The following is a 17,077-nucleotide window of genomic DNA, read 5'->3' on the forward strand; positions in this document are numbered from 1 at the left end:
AATGATTTTTTTCCTAGGAAGTACCGTTTGGCACCTGCCCATATGAAAATGTTTGATGCGAATTACTTTTCACGACAAATGGTTGAGAGAAAGAGTTTCAGAATCTCTATAATCAAACAAAACATCAAATCTCAAATATCGAGATGATAACTAAACATAATATGGGATTGCGACCATCAGTAGATTTTTCATTGTCATACTTTCAAATTAAAAGTAGTTTTAAATTGGAAGTACGACGAAGCAAAATCTACTGAGGTTCGAAATCTCGACAAACAATGAAAATGTTTTAAATTTTCCATTTCACCGTTGTTGAAATAAAACTTCTATAATTTCCTTCTGTTTCTGAATTCAACTCCACAAAAATGCGTTGCCGTAATGAGTTTCATTATTCAACGCAAATAGAACAAAATGAGCAGCGTAATAGCTTCAAAATGAAGCAGTCAAAGATGAAAAATCATATAAAAATGTGTGCATTAACACAAGAAATAATTACACGAGTATACAAAAACATCTAATAAAGCTTTACTCAACTCAAAAAAATATCACAAACAAAAAGAAATCACAGAATATTACTGTCGTCCTCACAGAACAACGAAATAATACTGAACAAAACTTAGCTATTAAATTCTCATTCAAACTGAACAAAGAAAAATAAAGAAAACAGCCAAAGTGAAATTTATCTAGCGGTTTTCATTTTCAATCACATTTCAAATATTTCAAATGTCCATTGCGATTTGCCTGTAGGCATTGACCATGGTTTCAAGTGCCACAGTTTTCCTCAATAATACTTGTGCTTCTGGAAATTCATTTCCTATCAGTAGTATAAAAAAAAAACAGAAACAGACTTAAAGTGAAACTTATTTAATGTTTTTGGATTTCAGTCATCTCTTTCCTAATAATGGCAATTTGCCTGGCATTGGCCAAAGTTTCAAGTGCCACAGCTTTCATCTCATAATTCTTGCTTCTTTGCAAAATATCATTTTTTAAAAGTAATATTTTTTTCTTCTACTCTTTTTCACAATTGATTATGTCTCAGATAATTTTAAAGTTGTAGCATTGTTTTTCAACGATTGCTGAAGCCTGCCAATTTTATTCATTTTTTTTTTTGGCAAGAACCCCCATTGAATTTCTTGAATTTTCTGCATCTACCCCGATACACTTCTTCTTAATTATTTCTGTAGGATGTTGTGTCAAGCAATAATTGTGACCACTGTTGTTTATGACCTGTAAACAAGTTTTTGATAGTTAACATATGTTAAAATATGCAGGGTGTGGATAAGAATATTTCGACAATTACTGGGAACCAATCTCTAAACGAGTTATACATTTTTCAAACAAAAACATACTCACAACATCACGAGTGTTAGTTTTTTCACTTTCATAGACTTTAATGGACTCTGGGATATTTTCTCTTTCCAATATGTTTTGTATTGCTCAGATTAACAATATCATGAGAGGTTTCAGTTTCGAATTCAAACAAAATCTCAGTTTTCGGAATGTCATTATTGCCACTAATTGCAACTGACAATTTAAAAACTTTTTCTTCAATTCCTGGAAGATCAGCAGATGGAAAAAATGGTGGTGGACCACCTCCAGTTTCAACCATGTTCTTTTTTACTGCCAAAAAGAGGAATATCAATATTTCTTAACAAAATAATATCTCCGCTGTGATATGTATAATTTCCTACTGATATCTTCTCCAGTTTGATACAAATTTTTTCTAATTTATCAATGATAGACGCTGCATCAATATAATCACATTGGAAGGCATCATTAAAAGAAATTGGATTTTCGAATCCTTTTCTAGACACGAATCTTGAATTCAATTTCAGCTGATGCTTAATAGCGAGAGATTTTGTAATGTTGACCCTAGATGAGATCACATTAGCAAAATGTTTGAATTCTCGATGTTTACTTTCATATTTTAGAAATGATAAATAAGAATATTCGATAGGTTCAATATAATTCCCATTTTCTTTTAACTGCTTAAAATTTTTATATTGAGAAAAATTACTGAAAAGCTCTTTAATTTTTTTGAAGAACTTATGTATTCTTTTGGACCTGAAGGTGAATGAGCTTCCTCATTTAGATAAGATTGTAAAATATTCAATGGTTCATTTATTGAGTCTTTGACCTGTACACATATATTTCAACCGAAGATTCCTGAGGTCAATAGAAACCCTTTTTTCATTTACCATTTTTTCCGATTCGGCCCGGTTAAAAAGATACAGGCTGTTGAAAATCGATAAAAAAATGTCATTTTCCGTTATATCTCGGAAATGGTTGTATAGAAAAAAATGAATTTCGGGATATAGTTTTTCATGTATGTGATGAATCTTCTCCGTACACAAAATTTTATCCACATCTCCCCGTTTCTTCATTATGAACACTTCATCCCATAAAAATACCAGAAATTCAAAGAACCGAACTCTTAAAAGTAACTAGGACGTTAATTGAAGGATATTTAGCTAATTTGAAAAATAAAAGTATTCCTCATATTTTCTCGTATATTGAGCCGTTTTCGAGTAATTTGTTTAAAAAAAAAAATCTGTGAAATTCAAAAAATTGGGTATTTTGGCTAATTGCAATTCTGTTAGAAAAGACTCACAGAAATGAATATTTGCTACGTTGTCAGGTCAAAAATCATGGATTGAAACACTGAATTTGCATTGACAAGTGAGGGAACCAGCCGACTTAGTTTGAATATAAAGTGATTTGAATAAGCTCACCTTTAACAATTTATGAATCCTCATCAATTGAAGCAAATTTCCACACAGATTGGGATTGTCCTTGATCTGTTGTCCCGCACTTGCCACACGCGATCTCAGTTCGTCCACATCATCTACTGCATTGCTGTAAACATGCTGTTTCATAAAACCCCAAAGGAAAAAGTCGCATGGATTCAAGTCTGGTGATCTTGGAGGCCATAGCACTGGGCCGTATCGCCCTATCCATCTTCCATTGAAATTATCGTTGAGCCAATCTGTTACTGCTCGGGAACTATGAGGAGGAGCTCCATCTTGCTGTATCCACAAATTTTGCAGAACAAGAAGTGGTACGTCCTCTAATGAGTCGTCCAAATCATTCTGTAAAAAATGTAGATAATCAGCTGAGGTCGATCTCCTGGACAATTCCCGTGGTCCAATCAGTTGGTTGTTCACGATGCCTGCCCACATATTCACTCCGAAACGGTGTTGGTTATTGACTTCTCTGGTTGCATGGGGGTTTTCGACAGCCCAGAAATGGGTGTTATGGCTGTTAAAAATGCCTTCTCTTGTGAATCCTGCTTCATCTGTGAACAGAATATACCGCAAGAAATCATTATTCTCAAAATGGTTTCTTGAAACCCATTGAGAAAATTAAATTCTTTTTGGTAAATCCGTCGGCAATAAAGCTTGTACCTTTTGAATATGGTATGGGTACAATCCTTGATCTCTCAAGCTGCGATCCACCGTAGATTGCGATATGTTATATCGCAATGCGAGACGTCTTGTACTTGTTTCGGGGTGCTGTTGCACGTCATCTAGAATATCATTTATTGTCTCATCCATTGCTCTTGATCGCATTCGGCCATTATCCACCATGTTGATAGCGAGGATTCCATGATCACGCAATCTTTGAACAATACAATGGTGTAGTATGCAACTGTGAAACTCACCATAAGGCGGCCACTTCTAAGTAGCATGCTACTCATTATCGTGTCCATTTTCACTAAACACTAAAATTATAAGAATAAAAGCTAACCAAAAAACCCTGCTTACTTCTCGAAACGAACTCTCAAAACTCTGTTGTCTGTTACCTATCTGTTAAACTAACTGAATCTAGATTGGGCGCGAACCAAGGACTGGACTCGTAACTTCAACTTGGGTTGTTGGTTGTTGGTGTTTCTTTTAAAAGTGTCCTATTAACAACGTGTTATCGGCTTGAATTTGATTATTTGCATGTACTTGGTGGTGTCTAAATCTATTGACCTTTGGTTATGGGTTTACTCTTGGCGTTCGAGAATATTATGATAGGTATGATGATAAAAGAATTTTATCGGTTGAAGATCCATCAGAATAGCTCTGACGCCACATATGTCCAAGCATCAAACGTAATAGCTACATATTCAACTTTGCTCAGTTCCTGTTTCAACTTCGAATATACTTCTGCATAAGATTCTTCAAGAATTTTGTGACATAAAGTATATGCACTATGTAATTCATATCTGGGATCAAGTAATGATATAAACTTTCTGAAACCACGGTCCTTAACAATAGAAAATGGTTGCATATCTAAAACAATCATCTCAAGTAAAGCTTTGCCCAGTACCTTTTTTCTCAGAGATTGAATGTCATAAAAAACAGCTCTCTTGAAATATGGTGATACGGACATACTTGATCTCGCAGAATACGAGGCAGTAGCAGAGCAAACAGATGAGCTAGACTTAGTCTCAGTAGACTCATTATCATCATATCTCTCCAAACTGGGATGAAAACGTTTCAAGTGATCGGACAAGTTACTGGTGTTGCCACTCGTTTTATATTCTTTTTGACAGGTCAAGCATTTGGCGAGCTTTCGATCATTTGACCGTTTGAAATATTTCCATACAACTGAATTTTTCTTTCTTTTGTTGCCTTCTCTTGGTGTACTTCTAGAATTATCATCTGAAGAACATTCTATAAATATAAATGGCATAAGTTATGATTGCCCTTATGTTATGTCTACATACCGGTGGTAATACTGGTAGTACTACTTGTTTTAGCAGCACTTCTAGTTTTTGTCACAAATTGGTTCATTTTTTCACGTGTTTTTTTTTTATTTTTTTTTCATTTATTCAAATGGAGTACATGACAGGACTAACCCAAAAATATGTACTCACTAATAGTCACAATGTTGTTTGAAGATTGAAAAAAATAATACAAAGAGGGCGAAAAATTATAACGATGCATTCGCAATATACATCGATACATAAAGAGAGAAACAAAAATCAATTCTACATATTACAAAGAGAAATGTTCGCTTCACAATTCCAGAAAAAACCCCGAACGATTGTGAAAAAAGATCCACATTTACAAGGCTTGATATCGAATTGTATGACTTGAGGTGAATTCAGGTGATAATTTGTGGAACTTTGACTTACATGAAATAAAAATTTATTTCGCGTGTTATATGATGGGACGTTGAAGGTGAGCATATCTACAAGCTCGCTACAGTCAGTGTCATTTGAAATTTTGTATATGAACTTCACATCTCTTATCATTCGTTGATCTGTAAGGCTTAATAATTTCAAATTCTTCATAATTTTTACCTTGTAATTAATGCTATTTTGATGAAATTTCCTATTTACATGCCTAATGAGCTTATTCTGATCATTTTCCAACCGATTCCAACATTATAGCACGGGTTCCAAATAACTGATCCAAAGATTAGAATACTTTGCACATATGCTATATATAGAGCTCGGATAGACCGGCATTGACGAAAATTCTTACAAACTCTCATTATGAAGCCTAACATCTTATGAGTTTTTTTGGAAATGTAATTGATGTGGTGATCGAAAATGAGCTTAGAATCATATAGCATGCCCTAATCTTTTATAACAAAGACTATTCAACTTATTGTGGTTTATCTCATACTGGGCACTGATGATTTTTTGCGTGAAAATGTTATGAAATGGCATTTACTGAAATGGAGAAAAAAGAGTTTTCATGGCAATATTTGAAGAGTTTATTCAAATCTTTCTGAAGCTTGGCCGAATCTGATAAACTAGATATGACACAAAAAATCTTCAGGTCGTCAGCATACATTAGAAACCTAGCAAATCTGAAGCACTGCACAATATTGTTGACATAAATATTGAAGAGCAAAGGTCCCAAGTGAGACCCTTGTGGTACTCCAGAAGTAAGATTCCTGTAAGAGTAGCAACAATCACCGATTACCACTGATTGACGTCTGTTGTTAACATAAGAAGTTATCCATCTCAGCAGACTACCATGTACACCAACCTCAGCAAGCCTTCTAATTAAAAAACCATGATCAATTTTGTCAAAGGCCTTGCTGAAATCAGCATAGATAGCATCCACCTGAAAGCCAACGTTCATCCGCTCAAGAAGGAAATTTGTGTATAAAAATAAGTTGGTCTCAACAGAACGTCCCCTCACAAACCCGTGCTGCTCGACGTTAATGATGTTCTTAACTTCGCTATATAGATGGTCGCATATGAGTGATTCGAAGATTTTAGCTATGATACACAATTAAGATATTGGCCTATAATTCTCTAAAAGTTGTTTATTTCCCGATTTATGGATTGGTACAATTAAAGCTGTCTTCCAGATTGTCGGAAAGCAACCATCACTCAGAGACTTATTGAACAGCCTGTGAAGAGGAGCAAGGAAAGCAGGAGCGCAATTCTTCAGTAAGCACGTTGGCAGATTATCCGTGTTATGTGTTATTAACAGAAACTACAGAACTACAGAAAACCTTTTTAAATTTTCCAGTCTCAATCCTAACCTAAAACTTAACCTAACAAAAAATGACAAAAGACAATGACGCTGGGCTGTAGATAGTACCTGAAAAATACCGATAGTTTTCGATTGCCCAAAATATCGATAGTTATCGATAGCGCTATCGATGGTTCACGACCTCTGCTCGTGCCAACGGAGGAGTTGTGAAACTATTCTCGAAACGGATGGTTTCGAAGGCGGCACGAACGTAAAATGGGATATCAAACATGTTAGATATTTAACGTATTTTGTGGTCTTTGAGCGACCATAGTGGAAGGAGACAAAGATTATTTTCGATTTTTTTTTACTGAATTGTGCTGTACTAGGTTTGTGATACTTTGTAACATTTTTTGTTTGTTTCTCATTTGTAAACGTCAGTTTCCAAAAACACAATATTAACCAAGAAAGTTTATTTTATCAAGTCACTAACTTATAAAACTGACAGTTAACTTGCAAAATTTTTACAAGTTAGTAGTATTATTTACATTAGAAAATTTTGTTTTATCGTCATATATGTTGAAAATCATGGTACAATTTTTATTTCCAGTAACACAGATTTTTGATGATGAAAGAGTTGATAGTGATGATGATGAACCATCTGTTGACTCAGAAACTGCTGAACTCGAGGACTGCAGAACATTTGTACTCTCCTTACTACCAAATAATTTGCTAGACATTTCGATTTTTTTGTTGACCGAATCATCTACATAACTCATCGCAATTTCGGTGCTCTTCCACCCTCCTGCACGCTTTAGTGCTAAAATATCTCCACTCAAATCCGCAACCATAGTGGCTCCAGTTCTGCGAAAAGAGTGGCCGGTGTATAACTCTGGGTCTTTTAAACCTAATTATTTCGCTATTTGCTTTGGGATACCACCAATAGTGTGCTGGCTAGCATTAAAGGAAATGCACTTTCCATGTCGGTATGTCAAAAAAAAAAAAAAAATATATATATATATATATATATATATATTAAAAATTAAAATATATATATATATATATATATATATATATATATTTTTTTTTTTCACCTTATAGGGTTGGTATCTCTTAGTGCCGGGCAGAATTTGCCAAGGCATTTCAGATAGAGTTATATATCATATCATTATTATTATATATCATATCATATATATATTCAGATAGAGTTATATATATATATATATATATATATATATATATATATATCTATATATAAAAACTGAAAATTTGATACTATGTTTTTAATTTTTTTTATATCGACTCTTACTCAAGTGGGTTCAAATCAAATTCAATTTGATTTAAAATTTTAATTAATATTAAAAAAATTTAACTATCCAAAAATTCCTATTCAATAACTAATGATAATAATAATAATAATAATAATAATGTTTATTTCATGATTAGTCTACATTCAAAACAAAATACAGTCATTTTACAATGTAAGAAAATATTGAAAGAAAAAAAAGAAAATCGTGACATGAAACAAACAGAAATCAAATTTTCTCGAAGGTGAGCTCCCGGAGGATTAAACCTTGTGTGAGAATCAAAAAAAAAAAAAAGTACAAGTTTAAAAGTCTTGACGTAATTTCCACGAATTCTCAACAGACGGCAGATTAAAGGTGCTACACGAGTAGACTGACGACTCCAGGACTACTGATTCGATATGTTATAGGTGTTCTTTATGTCGATTATACTGGCTATGAAGTGTCTTGACTGACTCAGGATCCAACTTTTTATTTTCTTCTTAAATGCAGTCATTATACTAGGAATCTTCAAAACTTGAGGGATACCATTATAAACTCGAGGCGCAAGGAACAGGTGTGATCTCTGACCCTTCGTCCCACATGAGGTAGGCAATAATATGAGCTGTCCTCTATTTCTGGTGTCATGACTAAACTAAATTCTAATTAATCTAATCTTCAACAAAAAATATTTTTTTATATCTTCAATTGAAATTTTTATTTCACAATATTTTAGTTTCAAATCATTTTCAAGATTATTTATGTTTAAACAAATGTATTTTCATTCATTGAACAAATTCCTCTATCGTTTTATTGATGATGAATCCTTCTTCGAATTCGATTCTGGCTAGCCATCCGTATATCCGAACAGGGAAATTTGAAATTTTCTGGTGAAGTCCGGATTACGAATGTCATAGTTAAGTTTGTTAATGGGCAAAATTCGACCAGCAGGGGGGATTGGTTTTCTCCTCCTCTACCTCTTCTCCCTCTACCTCTTCTTCCTCCTCTCATTTGTTCTTGACGTATAAGTTCTATTTGCATGTTTGCCTGAATTACAAAAAATATTTTTTTTACATCTTCAATTGAAATTTTTATTTCACAAAATTTTAGTTTTAAATCATTTTCAAGATTATTTATTTTTGAATAAATGTATTTTTATTCATTGGACAAATTCCTCTATCGTTTTATTGATGATGAATCCTTCGAATTCGATTCTGGCTAGCCATCCGTATATCCGAACAGGGAAATTTGAAATTTTCTGGTGAAGTCCGGATTACGATTGTCATAGTTAAGTTTGTTAATGGGCAAAATTCGACCAGCAGGGGGGATTGGTTTTCTCCTCCTCTACCTCTTCTTCCTCCTCTCATTTGTTCTTGACGTATAAGTTCTATTTGCATGTTTGCCTGAATTACAAAAAATATTTTTTTTACATCTTCAATTGAAATTTTTATTTCACAAAATTTTAGTTTTAAATCATTTTCAAGATTATTTATTTTTGAATAAATGTATTTTCATTCATTGAACAAATTCCTCTATCGTTTTATTGATGATGAATCCGTCTTCGAATTCGATTCTGGCTGGTCCGGATTACGAATGTCATAGTTGAGTTCGATAATGGGCAAAATTCGACCAGCAGGGGGGATTGGTTTTCTCCTCCTCTACCTCTTCTCCCTCTGCCTCTTCTTCCTCCTCTCATTTGTTCTTGCCTTAATAATTGTATTTGCATGTTTGCATGAATTACAACAAATATTTTTTTATGTCTTCGATTGAAATTTTTATTTCACAAAATTTTAGTTTAAAATCATTTTCAAGATTATTTATTCTCAAATAAATGTATTTTCATTCATTGAACCTCTATCGTTTTATTGATGATGAATCCTTCTTCGAATTCGATTCTGGCTAGCCGTCCGTATATCCGAACAGGAAAATTTGAAATTTTCAGGTGAAGTCCGGATTACGAATGTCATAGATGAGTTCGTTAATGGGCAAAATTCGACCAAGCGAGGGGATTTGTTTTCTCCTCCTCTAGCTCTCTCCCTCTGCCTCTTCCTCCCCCTCTCATTTGTTCTTGCCTTAATAATTATATTTGCATGTTTGTATGAATTACAAAAAATATTTTTTTTATATCTTCAATTGAAATTTTTATTTCACAAAATTTTAGTTTCAAATCATTTTCAAGATTATTCATTTTGAAATAAATGTATTTTCATTCATTGAACAAATTCCTCTATCGTTTTATTGATGATGAATCCTTCGAATTCGATTCTGGCTAGCCATCCGTATATCCGAACAGGGAAATTTGAAATTTTCAGGTGAAGTTCGGATTACGAATGTCATAGTTAAATTTGTTAATGGGCAAAATTCGACCAGAAGGGGGCGATTGGTTTTATCCTCCTCTACTTCTTCTCCCTGTGCCTCTTCTTCCTCCTCTCATTCGTTCTTGCCTTAACAATTGTATTTGCATGTTTGCATGAATTACAAAAAATATTTTTTTTACATCTTCAATTGAATTTTTTTTTCACAAAATTATAGTTTTAAATCATTTTCAAGATTATTTATTTTTAAATACATGTATTTTCTTTCATTGAACAAATTCTTTTATCGTTTTATTGATGATGAATCCGTCTTAGAATTCGATTCTGGCTGGTCCGGATTACGAATGTCATAGTTGAGTTCCTTAATGGGCAAAATTCGACCAGGAGAGGGGGATTTGTTTTCTCCTCCTCTACCTCTTCTCTCTCTGCCTCTTCTTCCTCCTCTCATTTGTTCTTGCCTTAATAATTGTATTTGCATGTTTGCATGAATCACAACAAATATTTTTTTTATATCTTCAATTGAAATTTTTATTTCACAAAATTTTAGTTTCAAATCATTTTCAAGATTATTTATTTTGAAATAAATGTATTTTCATTCATTGAACAAATTCCTCTATCGTTTTATTGATGATGAATCCTTCGAATTCGATTCTGGCTAGCCATCTGTATATCCGAACAGGGAAATTTGAAATTTTCAGGTGAAGTCCGGATTACGAATGTCATAGTTAAGTTTGTTAATGGGCAAAATTCGACCAGGAGGGGGATTGGTTTTCTTCTCCTCTACCTCTTCTTCCTCCTCTCATTTGTTCTTGCCTTAACAATTGTATTTGCATGTTTGCATGAATTACAAAAAATTTTTTTTTTTAATCTTCAATTGAAATTTTTTTTTCACAAAATTATAGTTTTAAATCATTTTCAAGATTATTTATTGTCAAATACATGTATTTTCTTTCATTGAACAAATTCCTCTATCGTTTTATTGATGATGAATCCGTCTTCGAATTCGATTCTGGCTTGTTTGGATTACGAATGTCATAGTTGAGTTCGTTAATGGGCAAAATTCGACCAGCAGGGGGGATTGGTTTTCTCCTCCTCTACCTCTTCTCCCTCTGCCTCTTCTTCCTACTCTCATTTGTTCTTGCCTTATTAATCGTATTTGCATGTTTGCATGAATTACAAAAAATATGTTTTTTATATCTTCAATTGAAATTTTTATTTCACAAAATTTTAGTTGCGAATCATTTTCAAGATTATTTATTTTTAAATGAATGTATTTCTATTCATTGAACAAATTCCTCTATCGTTTTATTGATGATGAACCCGTCTTCGAATTCGATTCTGGCTGGTCCGGATTACGAATGTCATAGTTGGGTTCGTTAATGGGCAAAATTCGACCGGGAGGGGTGATTGGTTTTCTCCTCCTCTACCTCTTCTCCCTCTGCCTCTTCTTCCTCCTCTCATTTGTTTTTGCCCTATTAATTGTATTTGCATTTTTGCATGAATTACAGAAAATATGTTTTTTATATCTTCAATTGAAATTTTTATTTCACAAAATTTCAGTTTAAAATCATTTTCAAGATTATTTATTTTCAAATAAATGTATTTTCATTCATGGAACAAATTCCTCTATCGTTTTATTGATGATGAATCCTTCTTCGAATTTGATTCTGGCTAGCCATCCGTATGTCCGAACAGGGAAATTTGAAATTTTCAGGTGATGTCCGGATTACGAATGTCATAGTTAAGTTTGTTAATGGCCAAATTCGACCAGGAGGAGGGATTAGTTTTCTCCTCCTCTACCTCTTCTCCCTCTGCCTCTTCTTCCTCCTCTCATTTGTTCTTGCCTTAACAATTGTATTTGCATGAATTACAAAAAATATTTTTTTACATCTTCAATTGAATTTTTTTTTCACAAAATTATAGTTTTGAATCATTTTCAAGATTATTTATTTTTAAATACATATATTTTCTCTCATTGAACAAATTCCTCTATCGTTTTATTGATGATGAATCCGTTTTCGAATTCGATTCTGGCTGGTCCGGCTTACGAATGTCATAGTTGAGTTCGTTAATGGGCAAAATTCGACCAGGAGGGGGGGATTGGTTTTCTCCTCCTCTACCTCTTCTCCCTCTGCCCCTTCTCCTCCTCTCATTTGTTCTTGCCTTAACAATTGTATTTGCATGAATTACAAAAAATATTTTTTTACATCTTCAATTGAAATTTTTTTTTCACAAAATTATAGTTTTGAATCATTTTCAAGATTATTTATTTTTAAATACATATATTTTCTCTCATTGAACAAATTTCTCTATCGTTTTATTGATGATGAATCCGTTTTCGAATTCGATTCTGGCTGGTCCGGCTTACGAATGTCATAGTTGAGTTCGTTAATGGGCAAAATTCGACCAGGAGGGGGGGATTGGTTTTCTCCTCCTCTACCTCTTCTCCCTCTGCCCCTTCTCCTCTCATTTGTTCTTGCCTTAACAATTGTATTTGCATGAATTACAAAAAATATTTTTTCACATCTTCAATTGAAATTTTTATTTCACAAAAGTTTAGTTTCGAATCATTTTCAAGATTATTTATTTTTAAATAAATGTATTTCCATTCATTGAACAAATTCCCCTCTCGTTTTATTGATGATGAATCCGTCTTCGAATTCGATTCTGGCTGGTCCGGATTACGAATGTCATAGTTGAGTTCGTTAATGGGCAAAATTCGACCAGGAGGGGGATTGGTTTTCTCCCCCTCTACCTCTTCTTCCTCTCATTTGTTCTTGACGTATTAATTCTATTTGCATGTTTTCCTGAATTACAAAAAATATTTTTCTTTACATCTTCAATTGAAATTTTTATTTCACAAAATTTAAGTTTCAAATCATTTTCAAGATTATTTATTTTGAAATAAATGTATTTTCATTCATTGAACAAATTCCTCTATCGTTTTATTGATGATGAATCCTTCCTCGAATTCGATTCTGACTAGCCATCCGTATATCCGAACAGGGAAATTTGAAATTTTCTGGTGAAGTCCGGATTACGAATGTCATAGTCAAGTTTGTTAATGGGCAAAATTCGACCAGCAGGGGGGATTGGTTTTCTCCTCCTCTACCTCTTCTCCCTCTGCCTCTTATTCCTCCTCTCATTTGTTCTTGGCTTAATAATTGTATTTGCATGTTTGCATGAATTACAAAAAATATTGTTTTCATGTCTTCAATTGAAATTTTTTAATGTCTCGTACTCTGCTTTATGAAAACTTGGGTAACCCTCGTATAATTGAAATATACTGGCTTTGGATATACTATAGCTTCATACTGAGTCTTTGCGTACCTCCTCGAGTCGATCGGTCACCTGAATTTCCCGTCAGTTTCCCTCTCTCTATTATCAGCGCGTATATTCAAGGTTGTACCTCAGTAGCAAAATAATACATATAATTCAATAAGTAGTTACAATGAAATAAAATTATGAATTGATATAATGATACATAACAGTAATATGTAACTACAACTAAAAACCATGACAACATTGCCTGTCCTCTAGGCGACTATGATTCCCTATCAATGGTGAACAGCTGAAATATAAATACAATTTTGTGTTGGAAGTGTTCAAAAGTAGTGCCAACATTAAAAAATTTTTTTGGATCAAATTTTCAGAAATTGTAAATATAGTCCGTGTTATTTCTGTATTATTAATAAAATAATTCAAATACTGACATCGGTTGTTGTGTGGCTTTTTTTTTGTTAATGTTTGTCTTGGCTCCTATCCCGTATTCTGGAGAATTATTACCAATCCCATAATAATTTTTATGAGCACTGTGCAGGTGAATTTTGTATCTCAAAACTTGGATTAACAATTCGCAGAAATAAAGAGACTCAAAATTACGAATCACCTTCTTCATTCACCTACGTATTAATTCCAACTGAAACTCCGCATGTGTTTCAATTTCTGATATGATGAACACCGATACATATTTCAACATTCATCTCGTCTCCGTCGCTACCGCATCCAACTCGCTTCCCCTCATAATGAAATTTGATGTTTGATTTATTTAATGATTTTGATTTTTTTTTGCGCTCTCAATTATTAAACCGTAGCAACAGAACGACTTCTTCGTTTCAATATTTTCTTTAGTTTCCTCTGGGTGAAATGGTTCAGATCCATTAACTTGTTGGGGACAAATTGTACGTTAATTGTTTTCTGCATCTTTTGTTGTTATATTCATGTTATTTGAATACATCAACAAGTAGATATTGATGACAAAAGAATCAAAAATATTCAGGTCATGAATTAGTACGGTGGCAACTAATAAATCCTTATAATTTTTTTTTCGATAATCATTTTTGTCTCTTCGATCGACATCCTTGCATAACATTTTGATAAAATGCGCCAAACATCGTATTGTTATCATGCTCCTTAAATTTAATTCGAAATAGCGTTCAAAATCTGATAACATAGATATCCAAATATTCCTCTGAAGAACATCTATTTAATGCTTTGCACACTCTTACTGAAAAATGTATTACATTTTCGTAAAATTTAAACGCAAACTTCGACTTTGGGACTTTTGCCCTGTCAGCCCATGAAAAAAAAATTTTTGTGAAAAATTTGTCCACTAGCACATAACTATGATTGATACGTTTCATTTTTGTATCTCTACCACATATATAAATATAACATATACAATATAAGGGATATCGATCAGTAATTAACGAGATATATTCACTCTTTATTCATGTAAAGCCTAGCTTTCGAAGCTTTTTCTGCTTCTTCCTCAGGGCAATTGTAAAATACAACAAAATACATCAGCATCAATAAGACAAAAAACAGAGCACAACAACTTACTGAATGCGAGGTTAATCTCTAAGTCTAAGAAATGTACAAAAGTAGACACAAATATCAAACAGGGTAACATTAAATTATTATCAATTAACGATCATTATCTTGAACATCAACGATCATTATCTTCAACATATAAATATAACTATCATCTAATTGTAGGAACGTTCATCAAAATTTAATGCCGTCATTAAAATTCTAATTTTTCTATGGGACAACCTGCTAACACATATCTTCTCAATAATTGGTGATTTCTTCGGCAATATATCAACGTTTTCCAACGACGCGTCGATCCAGAAGAATTACGAACAGATTTTTCACGAAATCGAAATATTTTATTGCTTCTGAATACTAATCCTAACGAAATTCAAGTAATGACTAGCACCTGGAATTTAAACAGCATTAGGAGAATGTTTTTTCAGCCTTTTTTCAAGTTTGAACACCACTATCTTTCCCGGACATGTTAGATGCATTGTTCTAAGACTGTACTTAGTCCAAGAAAATGGTCAATGAAATACGAATTTTGAGCTTAAAACTTGAATTTTCGATATAAGTTACTTTGAAGCATCTAAAAACGAACTGTGAAAGGTTTTTTCAAATTCACCCCCGAGAAGGGGTGAAAAAAAATAAAAAAGTGTTTTTTTTGAAATTTTGGGGAAATGGTAAGTTTTAGAAAAAAAAGTTTCGAATAAAAGTTGTAGAGCGTAAAATTTTACATAAAAATGTTCTCATAACTTTTTTTCCTAAAATTGAAATTAACTGAGATAAATTAGCTGGAAGCTAGGGGATGATAACAGGAACTTTAAAAAATCATAAGTTGTTGAAAAATTGAAAAAACTCACAATTTTTTTTTTAAATTACTTATATGATTATAAACTTTAATTTTAGAGAAAAAATTTTTTTTTTAATTGTTTATAAAAATTATAACAATTTAAAATTTTTATTTTCAAATTAAATCAACTTTAACTGATGAAAATATATATATATTTTTTTAATAGATTAATATTTTAAGAAATTGACCATACGCGTTGAAATTTAATTTTTACCTGTTCTTTTCAAGCAGGTATAAAATAATTTACCTGGTGAAAGATATTGTGTGGCGGCGACTTTGCTTTTACTACCGACTTCGGTACCTCATGCGCATGCGCCAGTTGTTCTCAATGGGCCTCTGTCTGTGTGGTTTTGAACATGTAATTGTATCTATGTGTAGAGTGTAATATGATACTATACGACTTTTCACTGATGCAAAATATATTGGAGAGCATTTAAAAATCATAAGAAAAAGAAAGATTGTCAATAAAAGAAAGATAGAAAATAACAGAGATAGATCAATAAGAAAATCAATACGAAAGAGAAAGAGAGAATGCGTGACAAAGCATTTGAACTTTAGGATAGGAGCGCACTTTTTCGTGCTCTACTTAAATCTTTAACGTATTATTTATTTAAAAATAGTTGTTTTTATTAAAAATGTACAAGTTAGTTTTTTTTTAATTTTACATTTTGAAAAATTACAAAATTGTGTTACAATTAAAAAAAAAATAAAGAAACTTTCTAAGAGTAATTGATTCTCTTATTATATAATAAATAAAAAAATATAGATTTTGCAATTCCATAAATTATATTAAAATTTTTCAAAGTTAATATAAATTTCATCAAGTGGACTGCTGTCTCTAACAGTTGAGCTTCCTTCGTTTTCTTCTTCAGTAGGTGTTTCTTCGTCTTTATCGTTAGCTTTTGTATGTGTCTCATATTCACTATCTTCATTGGTATCAACGTCTGCATTTATACTGTTATTGCATGTTTCACCATGACAAAACTTGCCTAATTCATTTCATTTGAGAGAACTTTTTCTACAACTACATCTTTCTGATGCACAATTGGTTCTACAACCACAAAAAATCTGTAAAGAATACAAGAAAAAATTATCGTCCATAGCGTAAAAATTAACTAAAGAAGAATTTTATTTGATTTTTGTGTGGATACTTTTGAACGAGTGTTTTTAACAGTTTTACGTCCTGTACATATAACTTCATTTTCTTGTTCTCCGTCTTCGACAGTAGTTTCTTCATCATTTTCATCATCACTATCATCTCTTTCTTCATCTTCTTTATCTTCATTTTCATCATCCTCAAGATTAAACGATCTTGCAGAAGCGTTATCACAGCTTTGGCCTTGGCAACTTTTACAAAATTTATTGCATTTTAAACCACTTTTTTTGCAA

The 17,077-nt window shown here is 32.6% G+C and overlaps 1 long non-coding RNA gene across 1 annotated transcript; it reads left to right on the forward strand.

The window, feature by feature from the left end:
- Positions 1-7,845: 7,845 nt before the first annotated feature.
- LOC123671621 lies at positions 7,846-8,327 on the forward strand. Its single transcript, XR_006746134.1, has 2 exons — positions 7,846-8,083; positions 8,137-8,327. It is a non-coding gene; the product is annotated as an uncharacterized LOC123671621 (long non-coding RNA).
- The last annotated feature ends 8,750 nt before the right edge of the window (positions 8,328-17,077 follow it).

Source organism: Harmonia axyridis, chromosome 1 (assembly GCF_914767665.1).
Source record: "Harmonia axyridis chromosome 1, icHarAxyr1.1, whole genome shotgun sequence".
NCBI lineage: Eukaryota > Metazoa > Arthropoda > Insecta > Coleoptera > Coccinellidae > Harmonia > Harmonia axyridis.